This window comes from Eptesicus fuscus, chromosome 9 (assembly GCF_027574615.1).
Source record: "Eptesicus fuscus isolate TK198812 chromosome 9, DD_ASM_mEF_20220401, whole genome shotgun sequence".
Taxonomy (NCBI): domain Eukaryota; kingdom Metazoa; phylum Chordata; class Mammalia; order Chiroptera; family Vespertilionidae; genus Eptesicus; species Eptesicus fuscus.
The window spans coordinates 83,671,696-83,686,755 of NC_072481.1; the positions used below are offsets into that span (position 1 = coordinate 83,671,696).

General features: G+C 37.8%; 1 long non-coding RNA gene across 2 annotated transcripts in view; it reads left to right on the forward strand.

Annotated features, from left to right (window-relative positions):
- Positions 1–15,060, forward strand: part of LOC114233190 (uncharacterized) — a 38,565-nt gene that overhangs the window by 4,429 nt on the left and 19,076 nt on the right. The window contains exon 1 of one of the 2 annotated variants that reach the window (XR_003619344.2): positions 3,590–3,623. The exons of the other annotated variant lie outside the window; for it this stretch is intronic. This is a non-coding gene — a long non-coding RNA (uncharacterized LOC114233190). Of the gene's footprint in view, positions 1–3,589; positions 3,624–15,060 lie in introns of those variants that run through there. 2 annotated transcript variants of the gene reach the window in all.

A 15,060-nucleotide genomic window follows, 5' to 3' on the forward strand; every position in this document is an offset into this window, starting at 1 on the left:
TTGCTAATCAGGGAACTATGTCATAACATAAATAGGATGATTTCTTCCCATTAATGACCAAACCTGATTAAAATTTTTATAATGTGAGACAAGAATTTTCCTGCCCAGTCATCCTGGGCAAGTTATTTCTTTCTCAGCTTCAATTTCCTTATTTTATAATGTAATGATAGCATATGAAGACTAATGAGCTAATATGTTTTTTTTATTAAAAAAAACACAACTGTCCACAAAGCATAATATGTTATATAAACCGTGACTGCAATGTTTCTTTGGTCTCAACAATCTTGGGTATATTTATAGTTGATGGTCCTTCTCACGCTGGGTCTGTATCTCTGCCCTCTAATGACTGGAGACTTGTCTGCTCCTCTGAACCTCCTAACTCCTCCCCTCACCCACTCACTTACTTGCTTTTAGCCGAAGCCCTTCACTAGCCTGTGGAGAATGAGAAGCCCATTAACCCCTGATGCTCCACAAGTTCATTGTTACTCCACCTTCCTCTGCTCTTCTACTTTCCTCCTCCTCTGGAGGAAGTGGAATCTATTCTCCACTTAAGGCCAATTTGCTTCCCACTGACGGTGCCTCCTTTGTTCTCTTCCAGTGGGAGCCCAGGAATGGCCCTCTCCATTATTCTCTCTCTCTCCTACTCCACAGACTCTTCTTCTGCTACAGATCTGCTCACATACCTCCTAGATTAAAAAAAAAAAAAAAAGTTTTCTTAGATTCATTTTCTCAACACTACGGATATCCTGTTTCTCATTTTCTCTTGAACTCTAAACTTCTTCAAAGCTTAGTCTATAACTCATAGCCTCTGCATCCACATCATGCCCTTTCCTCTTATCCCCTGGCAATATCTTTCAAGCTTCCAGGAAATCAGAAATGGTGTAGGTTAGCTGCACCTATAATTTGGATAGCTCTTTGTAATGTGCAACATGCTTTCACATTGTTTTGTGTATCACAGTGGACTTTCGCTTCAGTCCAGCTTTGTTTTATGTACCCACTCATGTTTTCCTCTTTTGTCCCCATCTCGATTTATTTATACGGCCTCCATGTGGTTACATATCCATAAAAGTCACCTAATACCTTTTAGACAACAAATGAAGGATTCAAAAACATACCCGCTTTTACTAATAAGGACTCTAAAAGTTTCTATGACTTGTTGGGATTTTCACACATATTAAATGACCCAGACTGGATTTAAAGTTAGATTTTCTGACCCCCAAACTTAGTTCCTTTCCATAAAATCATGACTAGTTTCTATAATAACCTTTCTTTTTTTTCTTCCTTTCTAGTTCAGGGCTAATGGATATAATTCAAACTATTATTTTTCATGTTTTCCTAACCTAACATATCTTGTTTCCAATTTATCCTGAATTCAGCCATGAAAATTAGAACCATGGCAAACCTCTCCTGAATTATTTTATTACTTATAGTCTAAACTCTAAATTTCTTAACATGGCATCAAGGCCCTTTGTTACCAACTCCTGACTTATCTTTCTGGTCTTATCAAACCATCCATTGAGCAACTATTTATTAACTATTATGTGCCAGGCAATGTTCTAGGTGTTTAGAATATAGTGATAAACATGGCACACAAGATCCCTCCTCTCTTCCAGTTCACATTGTCAATCTTTGTCCTCCATTATATTGATTGATTTGCAACCACCCAAACTTGCTGAAACATTTGCTTTCTTTATGGTTTTGCTCATGTTAGTACTATCTGGTCTACCTCCTTCTTCAGTGTTCAATTTCAATTGCCACATCAAAATAAGAAGTTCTGAACCTATTTCTTTCATACTGTCTTATGTCATTCCTTCACCTTCAAACTAGCCCCCTTTTCACTGATTCAAATAAACATTAAAAACATGTTTCACATACCTTTCCTATTTGTTTGCAAATCATATTGTGAGGGAAAAAATCATATTGTACTTCTTATTCACATTTTCCATGGTATCTCACATGGCACCTTGCAAAAATATGGTCATTTAACAAATACTCACTCACTGTATGATTCTTTGAAGAAGTAGAGAGAGATCTGCAATTTTCGTTAGATAAGTCATCCATAGCTCTTGAAATGAGTTGCTCAAGGATTTTAGGAGCAACTTTTAACCTGAACTTTTTTTCTCCTTTTAAAAGTAATGTACAAATTTTCATTGAAATTTAAAGAGTCAGAAAATTATTATTCTTGTTATGAAAAAACTGCTTTCTATCATCTCCATTATCATCTTTTCCCACCCTTTATTTTATTTAATTATTTGTTTTTAATATATTTTTATTGATGTCACAGGGGAAGGCAAAGAGAGAGATAGAAACGTCAATGATGAGAGAGAATCATTGATCAACTGCCTCCTGCACAGCCCCTACTGGGGATCAATCCTGCAACCGGGGCATGTGCCCTTGACAGGAATTGAACCTGGGACCCTTCAGTCCACAGGCCGACGCTCTATCCACTGAGCCAAATGGGCATGGGCCCCACTCTTGAGACACAAATATTTCCTTTTATTTATTTTTTGCCAATTCTTTAATATTGACATTTGTAACTATAAATAGCATAAGCATGTTGCAAAATTTTGACTTTTCAATTTAGAAATTACCTATTGACTTTTCACTCTGAAATGTGAGGCTTTACCTTTCTTTCTTCACCTGAACTCACTCCCTCCTGCAGCAAAGTTACAATGCCCATCCCCTTAGGTGTCCCATGTAGATTATAGTCTTGCTTAGATCAGCAGTGCTTACAGGTTCATCATCACTATAACCCCGTGTGTTATTATAAACACTACTCACAGCTAAATCACTTAATACACATTTATCTTCATTTTCCTGCTGAAAATAATTGCCTAATTTGTATATTTGCTTGGCTTTCTATGTACTTATTAATTAAATCTAAGATGGGTAAATACCATCTTAATCCATTCAAGCTTAATCAATACAATACTAATTTGGTCTTATTGAATAGCTCTCTCCTAGAGCTTTTTGACTTACATTCTAAAGTCACCCTCTAGGCCTGACGTATCAGGGTTCCCATATATCCCTTTTACTGTTTTCCTGAGGATTGCCTCTCCTGTCCCTCGGGCGGGACACCATTTCCAGGGGCTTTTTCTTAGTTTATTTCCTTACTTGAGTAGTACCCATCCTCGAGGAGCTACCTAAGAAAGAATTCATGGAAAACAAAACTATTTGAGACTTGGATCATCTGAAAATATCTTTTTTCTATCTTCACACTAGTTTATAGTTTGTCTGAATAAAAATTCTAGGATGAAAATGACATTTCTCAGAATTTTGAAGGCATTAATTCATTGTCTTCTAGCTTCCGGCATTACTACTGAGACTGTTGTCTGGCTACTCGCACTAGGAATTCACACTCAAAACTGATGAGATGAGTGAGTGGCTAGTTTTTATTAGCCACAGACTTCACTGTATGGTGACGTTTCTTTACTTTTCCTTGTGGAGCCCTCAGTGTCAGTATGTTCAGATCTTTCTTCTTAGACTGGTCACATTCCCCAGAGAAGACGTCCAATCACCTGCCTGGGCGGATGTGTCTGTGTGCGCAGGCGCGCCTGCGCTTGCGCGTTCATGAGCGTTCCAGACCAGAAAAGAGCAAGAGATAACGGAAATCCTAGCAGTCAGTATGTAAACTCAATCCCCCTGTTTTTAGTACTGTGCCTTCGGCATGTCTGTTTCCAGGAAATAATTCTCTCCAGTCGTTCGCTGGGGTGCATAGTTGACCTGTGACAAGGGATAGGGGAGGAAATCTGGAGGTCCAGCTCCTTCTAAATATTTACACTTGCAACAAAGCGTCCAGTGGTACCCGATAATGCTCATTCATGGATTTTTATTCGAAAATTTCCCAAAATATCAGGCTATTCCTCAGCTTTTCCAACAGCTGGCTTAAATTTATCTTTCTGAGATCTTTTCTTAACTCTCAAATTTTTGTTGCTGTTGTCTCCATTCTTGTTTACTTTGTCTTTGTAAATGTGTACCTTTCAAGAAAAAACCAGCAACATTACTATCATTTGAGGTGCAAGAAATGAGCTAAATGCCAATGGTTAATTTGCCATCTTTAATATGTCCTAGATTATTTATTCACAGTGGAACAAAGATCCAGATTTTTAAAAATGTATCTTTATTGTTGAAAGTATTATAGATACCCCCCTGTTTCCCCCGTTGACCCCGTAAACCCCGCCCCTGAAAGGATTATTTTTAATAATGAATATTTTTTAACATGAGCTTCTATAGAAACAGGACTTAAAGAAATGTGCAGTTATTCTTGTAATTCATATTTTCTCTGAGGGGGAGGGGGGAAATCTGCCATGCAGCTACCATAAACAAGTAAGAATTCAAGAAAAGGAAACAACTTTTAAAAGTTTTTATAAAATAATAAACAAATTTCTTTTTACATCTTAAATTTTTGTTAATAGTTAAAATCTTTCCCTGATTCTTGTTTTAGTTAATCTGTTTCTTGTTAAGCTGGGCCTGCTGGGTCTTTGGCCTTTCAGCTGGCTGGCATTGCTGTTCTAAAATATACCCATGCCTATGAGGTTCCTGCAGGTTAGTTTTTGCTGCTGAGGAAACTGCCATTACTAGCACTGAATTTCAATGACTTCCTGCAGGCAAACACCTGGAGGCAATTACCTGTACTTGTCTGCCAGCAGACACAAATATGCTTTAGGATAGAAAAACTGTATGTCTAATATTTTAAAAAATGAGTCCAGCTCCTTTGTGTAATATTTTACTCGAATATGAATAAAAATGCTAGGTTATCCAGCCTAGGAATTTACTCTCTAACCTAGTACATGTTGATCAATGCTTTTTCTTTTTCAGCACAGAATTTTTTAACCATTAGAGATTTTTTATTATCCTTATCTCCATCTGATGTGAGAGACATTTTGCTCTCTTACAGGTTATAGGTGAGTGAAGAAAAAAAATCAATACCTTACATTTTAATGTAAAATGACAACACTTTAACTTGAGATTCTTTAATAACAGACTTCCTAGTCTGTTGAAAGAAGGTCAGGGTGTAGGATGAAGTTAAAAAACATGCAAAATTTATCACACTTTATTTTAATATACATGTGAACTTAGTAATATTTTATATAGCTAGAGTAGGTTTCTAGAGACAGTCTTGGTGATGACTACTACTTTAGCTAAACCATAAAAGTTTTGCACTTAAATTTAAATGTAGATTTAAATTGTACTTTTAGAGGCATCAAAACTTTCATCAAGCCCGGCTGGTGTGGTTCAGTGGTTGAGCCTTGACCTAGGAACCAGAAAGTCATGATTCAATTCCGAATCAGAGCTCATGCCTGGGTGTGGGCTCGATCCCCTGTGTGGGGTGTGCAGGAGGCAGCCAATCAATGATTCTCTCTCATCATCGATGGTTCTATCTCTCTCTCCCTCTCCCCTCCTCTCTGAAATTAATAAAATATATATTTAAAACTTTCATCAAAGTATTTTTTAGCCCACAATTATGCAAGTTGACAATTTGAGTGAGTTCAGTGGGTGGTTCTTCTGGTCTTGGCTGGGTTCACTTTTGTGTATGGTCAGATGGTGGGTTGGCTGGAGGTAGCTGATCTAGAATTGCCTCACTGTCATGCCTCATTTCTTCACACGGTCTCTCAACCTCTAGAGAACCAGCCTGATCTTGATTTAGTGGCTCTGCTAAATTCAAGAGGAAGAACCAAAATGCACAAGACCTCTTGTGGCCTTGGCTTGGAATTAGAACCTGACTCTGCCACATTTTGCTTGTTAAAGCAATTCAGTCAAGATTGAGGAGAAGATAAATAGATTCCAACTCTTGATGGGAGAAGTTACAAAGTCATACAGCAAGAAGGTGTGTATTCAGTGAGAGAAATAATTGCTTCCAGTTTTTATGCAATCTATCAAAGCACCCCACAGAGCTTCAAGGAAAACCCATCTAGACTACCACTATTGGTCAGATAAAGACATTCCTCCATAGAGGATAGCTAACAAGAAACATCACTAAGTCATCAACATATGAAAAGACTTGATGATTCAGAAAAGGGGATGAACTTGAGATAATAAATTAAATCTCTCTTCTTTACAGATCAAAACTCTTTGATCTGTATTCTCAGTATAATCTGAGAGTAACATCACATCTATTACACTAAGAGTAGGTAGTAATAAAAAGAGAAGAATATGAGAATAAGAGAAATAGAATTAAAGTGTTCTAATGTTTTTGAATTTTCCTGAAAGAGAATAAAAGTCATAAATTAGTACTAGCCTTTGAAATAGCAGGAATGCTTGCTCTAATTTCTAAGCTAATGACTAACAGAATAACGAATGATTATATTGCTTCCAAACTAATAGAGGATAAATCAAATAATAAAAATAATTAGTCCAAAAGAAGTAAAAATTAGAGGGCAGAAAAGAACATAAATAGATGGGACAAGTAATAAAGCACTCAATATGATGGTAGATTTAAAAGACTATATTGGTAATTATATCAAATGGAGATGGACTAAATGATCCAATTAAAAGATAAAGATGTTAGACTGAATAAAAATGTAACACTCAGCTACTTAGATAAAACACTTCTAAAATATAAGTGTATATAATTGTTGAAGATAAGATAATAGAAAAAGATATAGTACATAAACTGCCAACCTCAAAAGCTAGTGTCCCTAGATCTATATCAGTCAAATGAGACTTTAAAGCAAAGCCTAAACTCTTTACCAGAGATAAAATGGTGCACTATAATGATAAAATTTCAATTAACAAAGAAAATATAAAAAATTAAACTTACATATACCGAATATTGCCCCAAAATATGTAAAGCAAAATTGGCATACCTATAAAAAAGGCAAATCTTAATCTTCCATTATACTCAGAGGGTTTAGCATATTTCTCAATGTTTTATAGAACAAACATGAATATAGAAAATGTGTACTATACAATTAAAAAACTTGATCTGATGAACACATATGAAAGACTAAATCAAATGACTTGTAGACCACACATTCATTTTAAATGCATGTGGAACATTTGCATTTAAATGAAAGTATAAAAATTTTGAAATCATAATGAAATCATATAGTGATTTTTGTCTGACTTAGTGCAATTAAATGGTAGCACAACCCAAAAAAATAAATAGAAAAACTTGAGTTTGGAAACTAAGAAATTAAGAAATACAAATCAGCATAACACATGGATCAAAAACTATAGCACAATGAAAATTATGAAGTTAAAGTAAAATATTATCTATTGGCCATGGAGGGTCAAGAAGGAGATGTAGGTAAATTCAGTACTTGCATCCTCCCCCAACCACATCAAAATTACAAATAAACTACAGAACAACCATTATTCAGAACTGCCTGAAATGTAGCAGAGCACTACCCAATCACATCCATGAGAGACACACTTTGAGAACAGAAGTCCCAAAACTAAGAATATAAAGAAGCCACATTGAGACTGGTAGGAGGAACAGAGACACCAAATGGGCTGGTTCCACACTCACATGTGGTGGTTAAAAATATGGAGGATATCTCAGCTGCTGAGGTCCCCCTGAATAGCAAAGACTTCCAATCTCACACCAGGATCTCCAACCCAGTGCCAGGAAGAGAAGACTCCATAATTCTGTCTATAAAAACCAGTGGGGTTGTAGGCTGAATGAGACAGAGGTCTACTGGTGTCCCAGGTGTTCCTCTTGAAGGGCCCATATAGACTTATTTGGATTCACTTGCTCTGAGCTCTAGTGCTGGGATTGCAGCTTAAAAGGCATGCCAGGGACATACGGGAAGAACTAAATTGTCTGGCCTTGGGGTGAAAGTTTGAGGGCCAGCTTTTTCCTAGACAGATGTGCTGGCAGATGTCATTGTTCCTTTGCTGAGCCCACCCCCACAGAATAGCCCACCTTCCACAGAACCATGGATGAGTTTCCATCAATCTGGCTCATAATGTTTGCCCTGCCCTGGTGATCCTGACCCACCCAACTTGCAGATCTACACAAGCCATTTCCAGTGGCTTTTCCATATAAACAGCCTGTCTTGGCTCATGCTAATGCACTTTCTCAAATCTCTCAAAAGTTCACAACCTGCAATCAAGCAACATCTGACCTCCTGTGCCCATTCCTCTTACTAAATGGTCCCAGACCTGGTAGTAGGCTGCTGGTTTTGATTTACAGGTATGGCCTCTCCTGGGCATCTCCAATCCTAGCACAAATAGCAGCCAACTGCAGATTGCTCTGTAGCTCCTGTCAGTTGGCTCTGGGAAGAGCACAGATGGTGGCTGATCTTGGCCTGTACCTCCCATGAGGTTCCAGAGCCAGAGCACCCATTAATCAGTTTTAGAGCATACCAGAGCACCACTCAACCACCTCCATGAGAGACACACTTAAGGAGTGTACTCATCAAGCACCAGAGCCCCTCTGAAGTGAATTTTGTCCTCTGAAGTGGAATTGACCCCTGCACAGCAGCAACTCTGTGGAATTGACCCCTGCACAGCAGCCATTCCTTGCAGCCCATCAGCCTAAAAGTATATCCTTCTCATTGATGTATCAACAGCAATCAAGGCTCAACTACAACAAAAGGGTGTACACAGCCCACATGAAGGAGCGGGTACCTAGAGCACTCAGATCAGGTGACTGGGGAGGATGTGATGCTGGGCCCTACAGGACACCTATTACACGAGGCCACTCTACCAAGAATGAGAGATGTAGCAACTCTACCTAATACATAGAAACAAACACAGGGAAGCAACCAAAATGAGGAGACAAAGAAACGTATCACAAATGAACAGAACAAAGCTCAAGAAGAAGAACTAAACAAAGTGGAGACAAGCAACCTACTAGATGCAGAATTCAAAACACTGGTTGTAAGGTTGTTCAATAAACTTAGGGGAAGAGTAGATGAACTTAGTGAGAACTTCAACAAAGTGATAGGAAACATAAAAATGGAGATTAAAAAAAAAAACAACATAAAAAAGAACCAGTCAGAAATAAAGAATACCATAACTGAAATGAAGAATACATTACAGGAACTCAACAGTAGAGTAGTGCTGGAGGCTAATTCTAGCAGGTCATAATTATGCAAGAAGTTCCTCAGAAGGCTGATGGATCTTGGGGCTTCAGCAGGGCTGAAAATCTGCATATATTATTACCTGCTGCTGGAACAGCTGTAGGCATTTCCCCTAACCTGATCATCTTTTCCTGTTTATCAAACTTTACCTGTTTGCATTCCTAAAGGGCCAATGTGTTTCCCAGCAAATAAAAAGCCATGTGTCCGGACTTTTGGAGAGCCCACTTCACTAGAAAGTGGAGCCTCCCCTGGCTCCCCTATGCCTCCCAAATGTATATTTCATGTATAGTCTCTTTATTCAATTTACACGCAGCCCTTCTCCAGATTCCTGAACCCTTGCAGCTGTGGAAAGACCCCAGCAGAGTAGATGAAGCAGAAGATCAAATCAGCAATTTAGAAGATAAAGAAGCAGAAAACATCCAATCAACTGAAAAAGATAAAAAAGAAAATGAAGATAGCATAAGGAACCTCTGGGACAACTTCCAACTTCCAACATTCACATCATGGGGGTGCCTGAAGGAGAAAAGAAAGATCAAGGAATTGAAAACTTATTTGAAAAGATTATAGAAAACTTTCTTAACCTGGTGAAAGAATTAGACATACAAGTCCAGGAAGCACAGAGAGTCTCAAACAAGATGAACCCAAAGAGGCCCACACCAAGATACATCATCATTAAAATGCCAAAGATTAATGACAAAGAGACAATCTTAAGAGCAGAAAGAGAAAAGCAATTAGTTACCTCTAAGGGAGCTCCCATAAGACTGTCAGTTGATTTTTCAACAGAAACATTAGAGGCTAGTGGGGACTGGCACAAAATATTCAAAGTAATGAAAGGCAAGGGCCTATAACCAAGATTATTCTACCAAACAAGGCTATCATTTAGAATTGAAGGACATATGAAGAGCTTCTCAGACAAGAAAAGTCTAAAAAAGTTATCACCACCAGACCAGTATTGCAAGAAATGTTAAAGGTTCTTCTTTAAGAAGAAGGAAAAAGTAAAACATAAAAAATATGACTAATAAAATTCCAATAAATACATATCCAACAACAAGTACGTTAAATACAAATGGATAAAATGTTTCAATCAAAAGACACACAGTGACTGAATGAATAAAAAGAAAAACATGACACTTACATATGTTGTCTACAACAAACTTACTTCAGATCAAAAGACATACACAGACTGAAAGTAAAGGGATGGAAAAAGATATTTCATGAAAATGGAAATAAACAAAAAGTTTGGGTAGCAATACTTATATCAGACAAAATAGACTTTAAAACAAAGGCTATCACAAGAGACAACAAAGGACCAAACAATTCCACTTCTGGGTATTTATCCAAAGAAACCCAAAACACTAAATCAAAAAGATCTACGCATCCATGTGTTCATAGCAGCATTATTTACGATAGCCACGATATGGAAACAACCTAAGTGTCTTTCATTGGATGAATGGATAAAGAAGAAGTGGTGTACATATACAGTGGAATATACACTGAGTGGCCAGATTATTATGACCACCTGACGTTTGTAGTCAAATTAGCCATACACTGCATTGTATGGGATATGGAAGCTGAAGGCCTGTTTGAACACCTTTGCTGTCTGCAGTTACCAAGATAAAACCTCTCCAATTCACACAGGAACACAAGGATTGGATAGTCGAGCATTGGAAAAAGGTCATGTGGTCCAATGAATTACGTTTCCAGTTGCATCATGCACATGGCAGAGTGAGAATTTCATGGAAACAGCATGAAAGCACGTACCCCACATGCATGAGTACAACCCTTCAAGCTGGTGGGGGCAGTGTTATGGTTTGGGGTATGTTTCTCTGGCATGATTTGGGCCCTTTAATTCATGTGGAACAACGTCTGAATAGCACAACATACCTAAGTATCGTTGCTGATCAAGTTCATCCTATCATGTTGATGGCATATCCCAATGGAGATGGCTTCTTCCAACAAGACAATGCGCCATGCCATGGTGCAGGAGTGGTTTCAAGAACATGAGGGAGACTTTACCTTGCTTAGGTGGCCCCCACAATCACCAGATCTCAATCCAATTGAGCATTTGTGGGACAAAGTTAAAAGAGCCATCAGTCAGCTGGTTCCACAACCATCAAATCTCAGAGAACTGGACAGTGCTATTCATCAGGCATGGTGTCAGATTCCTCGCATCACCTTTCAACATCTCGTAGAGTCAATGCCAAAAAGAATTGCTGCAGTATTGAAGGCAAAAGGTGGCCCAATGAAGTACTGATGGGGTGGTCATAATAATCTGGCCACTCAGTGTAATTCAAACATTAAAAAAATAATGAAATCTTGCCATCTGCAACAACATGGATGGCCCTAGAGAATATTGTGCTGAGTGAAATAAGTCAGAGAAAGACAATACCATATGATTTAATTTATATGGAGAATCTGAAAAACAAAATAAACAAACAAGTAGTTATAGAGAACATTTTGACAGTTGCTAGATGGGAAGAGGTTTGAGAGATGAGTGAAAAAGTGAAGGGATTAAGAAGTACAAATTGATAGTTACAGAATAGTTATGGGGATGTAAAGTACAGCACAGGGAATATAGTCAATAATCTATAATAATAAAAGTGTAATATTCTAATTAGACCGGATGACCTTGTGGATGAAACTGCGGCGGCAGTGGGGGCTGAGACAGAGGCGGCTGCGGTGGTGGTTGGGGCCGAGCCCCTTGCATAAATTTCATGCATCGGGCCTCTAGTGTAGTAATAACTATGTATGGTGTCAGATGACTACTAGGTTATTGGGGTGATCACTTCATAGATTATGTAAATGCCTAATCATTGGGTTGTACATCTGAAACTAATATAACGTTATATGTCAACTGTAATTGAAAAACAAAATTATTGTAAGTGAAAAATACAATGTATTAAACTTGTGGGTTGCAGTTAATGCTATATTTAGAAAGATTTTTATTGCTTTAATTAGAAATGAAGAAATGCTGAAATTAGTGAGCTAAATATCCACCTTAAGATGTTAGAAAAAAGAACAGTAAGTTAAACTGAAAAAATAAGAAAAATGGATGAAGTTGGGCAGTCATAAAGTCATAGTGGTCATGAAGAAGATTTTTTTTGGTAACTGCAAACACAAAGACAGGCCAAATCCCTAATCTTTTCTTTCTCCAGTAAAGAGGACACTCTGTTGACTGACTCTAGGGTTGGAAGATTTGTCATTTCAAGAACCTTTTCCTAAGCAAGCACTTTACTGTTTAACCTTTGGTTAAGGACAAGAATCTGAGTCTCCTTGTTAGGTGAGGGGAGGTGAGACTTTCACTATGGTGAGTGTTGACATTATTGACCTTGGTTTTTCCTCACTTTCAGTATATTGGGACATATTTAGTTAATAAATACTTAGCTAAATTCAGACTAGGTTATTTAAAATAACTGAATATAATTCTCTGAAATTAGATGAGGAATGACCATGAATATCCTTTGTTTTCCACAAAGATTCCCCAGTTAGCTTTGGCAAAGTATTTAAAATATTAACCTTCATACTTGGCTAAGTAGAGTCTTTTATAAAAGGGGTACAATATGGATAGTTTAAAGGACTCAATATACAGAGCACAAGTTTGATATTATAGGCTTCTCTAGTATACTGTGTGCCCTCTTTTTTCTTACGTCTCCTTTCAAATAACCTTGTCCCACTTTATAAAAGAAAGCTGAATTGGTCAGGATGCTCTGGGAAACAAGCCACCCAAAATCTCAGTGGCTTAAAACACAGATGGTTATGTTTCATTTATGATGCCCATTCAACCAGGGAAGGTTTGAGTCTTTGGATCATGTTGTCCTCACTCTGCAACACAGATAGTCACTGGCTAGAAGGTTGCCAATCATTGTGGCAGAAGGAATAGAGAACTCTGGAGGCTTTTGCAGTGGCACTTAATGTTCCAGCCCAGAAAGGACACACATCATTTCCCTTTACAATGCAGTGGCCAGAACCAATGGGTTGATTCGGATGAGAAACCATGAGCACAGAAAGTAGAGCGCCTTGGTGGTTTCAGCGAATGCCGTTAGGACTATCATGAGAGATTTACCCTCACCCCTCCTGAATTTTACCATAATGGTATATGGCCCCAGAATGTAATAAATTTTCAGGTCACCAAAAAAAAAAAAGGACTTCTGGAAATATTATATTCTGGGAAACCTCCTTTTATAATTAGTCCTGGATCAATAAAAGCCCACAGGGCTTCTAGTCTTTCCCTCTCTCATACATATTTCTTTAAAGATACAGCTGGTGTATTAGAAACAAGAGTCTTTTGCCTCTGGTAGATGGTTCTAAACTCTGACTTTTCAGGGAGAGAGGATGTCTTTACAACATCCCCTCTTACTTCTCAAAAGGACTACCAAAAGTACCTTGCTTTCCCTTAGGAAGAGTTTAAGGAACATTACTTAGACATCTTCATGCTAAAAATGACTTACTTTTTTCTTTCATTTATTTAAACATAAGCAATTTCCTTCAGCTGCTCTCAACACTCATCCCTAGGTTGTGTCGTTGTCTGGAAAGAAAAGCATATTTAAAAAATAAGTACAGTCCCTACCTGGTTTGGCTCACTGGATAGAGCATCGGTCTGTGGACTGAAGGGTCCCGGGTTCAATTCCGGTCAAGGACACATACCCGGGTTACAGGATCAATCCCCAGTAGGAGGCGTGCAGGAGACAGCCAATCAATGATTCTCATCATTGATGTTTTTATCTCCCCTTCTCCCTTCTTCTTTGAAATCAATAAAATATATTTAAAATATATACATGTTTATAATTACAGGATAGAGGCACTAGTTGCTTTAAAAGTAACTGGGGTTCACATTTTTCAAGTTAACTAAATTTTTTCTTTTTAGTTTTAGTGTGTATTGTTCAATTGTTGTTTCAAACCTGTTTTGTCAAGTCATATCCTAAAAATAATTTTATCATCTTCTAAACTGTTTTTCTACCTCATTAAAATTTTAAGAGATCAACCAATGAACTTGTATGCATTTATGCATAACCCATGGAAACAGACAATGGGGTGGTAAGGGCCTGGGAGGGGGCTGACTGGGGAGGATGGAAGTAGGCTAGAAGAAGTTAATGGGGGGAAAAGGAGGACCTATGTAGTACTTTCAATAACTAAGATTAATAAATAAATAAATAAATAAATAAATAAATAAGCAAGCTGACATTATATTAAATTTTTTTTAATTATTAGGATAGCGGCTGGAATAATTAACTTTTTAGTAATATATAAAACCTTTCATAAAATGTAGAAAATGTTTGCTCATGATGTGAACAAAATTAATGAATCTATTTTTTTTTATTTTTACACATGATTTTCAGTTATTTATTCCAAAAAGTCAGGTGTCAAAGACTGATACATATATGTACACAATCCTGTATAATAAAAGGCTAATATGCAAATCAACCAAACAGCGGGATGACCGGTTGCTATGACAAGCACTGACCACCAAGGGGCAGACGCTCAACGCAGGAGCTGCCCCCTGGTGGTCAGTGCGCTCTCACAGGGGGAGCGCTGCTCAGCCAGAAGCCCTGAGCCAGGCTCACGGCTGGCGAGCGCAGCGGCGGTGGCAGGAGCCTCTCCCGCCTCCAAGGCAGCACTAAGGATGTCTGACTGATGGCTAAGCTGTCAGTTGGACATCCCTGAGGACTCCTGGACTGTGAGAAGGTGCAGGCCGGGCTGAGAGGACCTCCTCCCCCACCCAGAGTGTACAAATTTCGTGCACTAGGCCTCTAGTATTAATAGCATGTTTTTATTAGATTCCTCCCTTCATAATAACATCATCTTAGCTATACATTGCACTATGTTGTTAGAAATTAAGATATAAACACAGTGTATAGATTTATTCTTGCTTTTTTAAAAAAAGCAAATAAATTCACTGTATTGAATATGCACAATTTTAAGCCACTTTTAGTCAACTATATCTACAAAATGCACTGCATAATTTATTTTGTAGTCTTTTTAAAAATAACATTCCTTAAAATAAATATTAACACTTATTTAAATTGAAAAATGC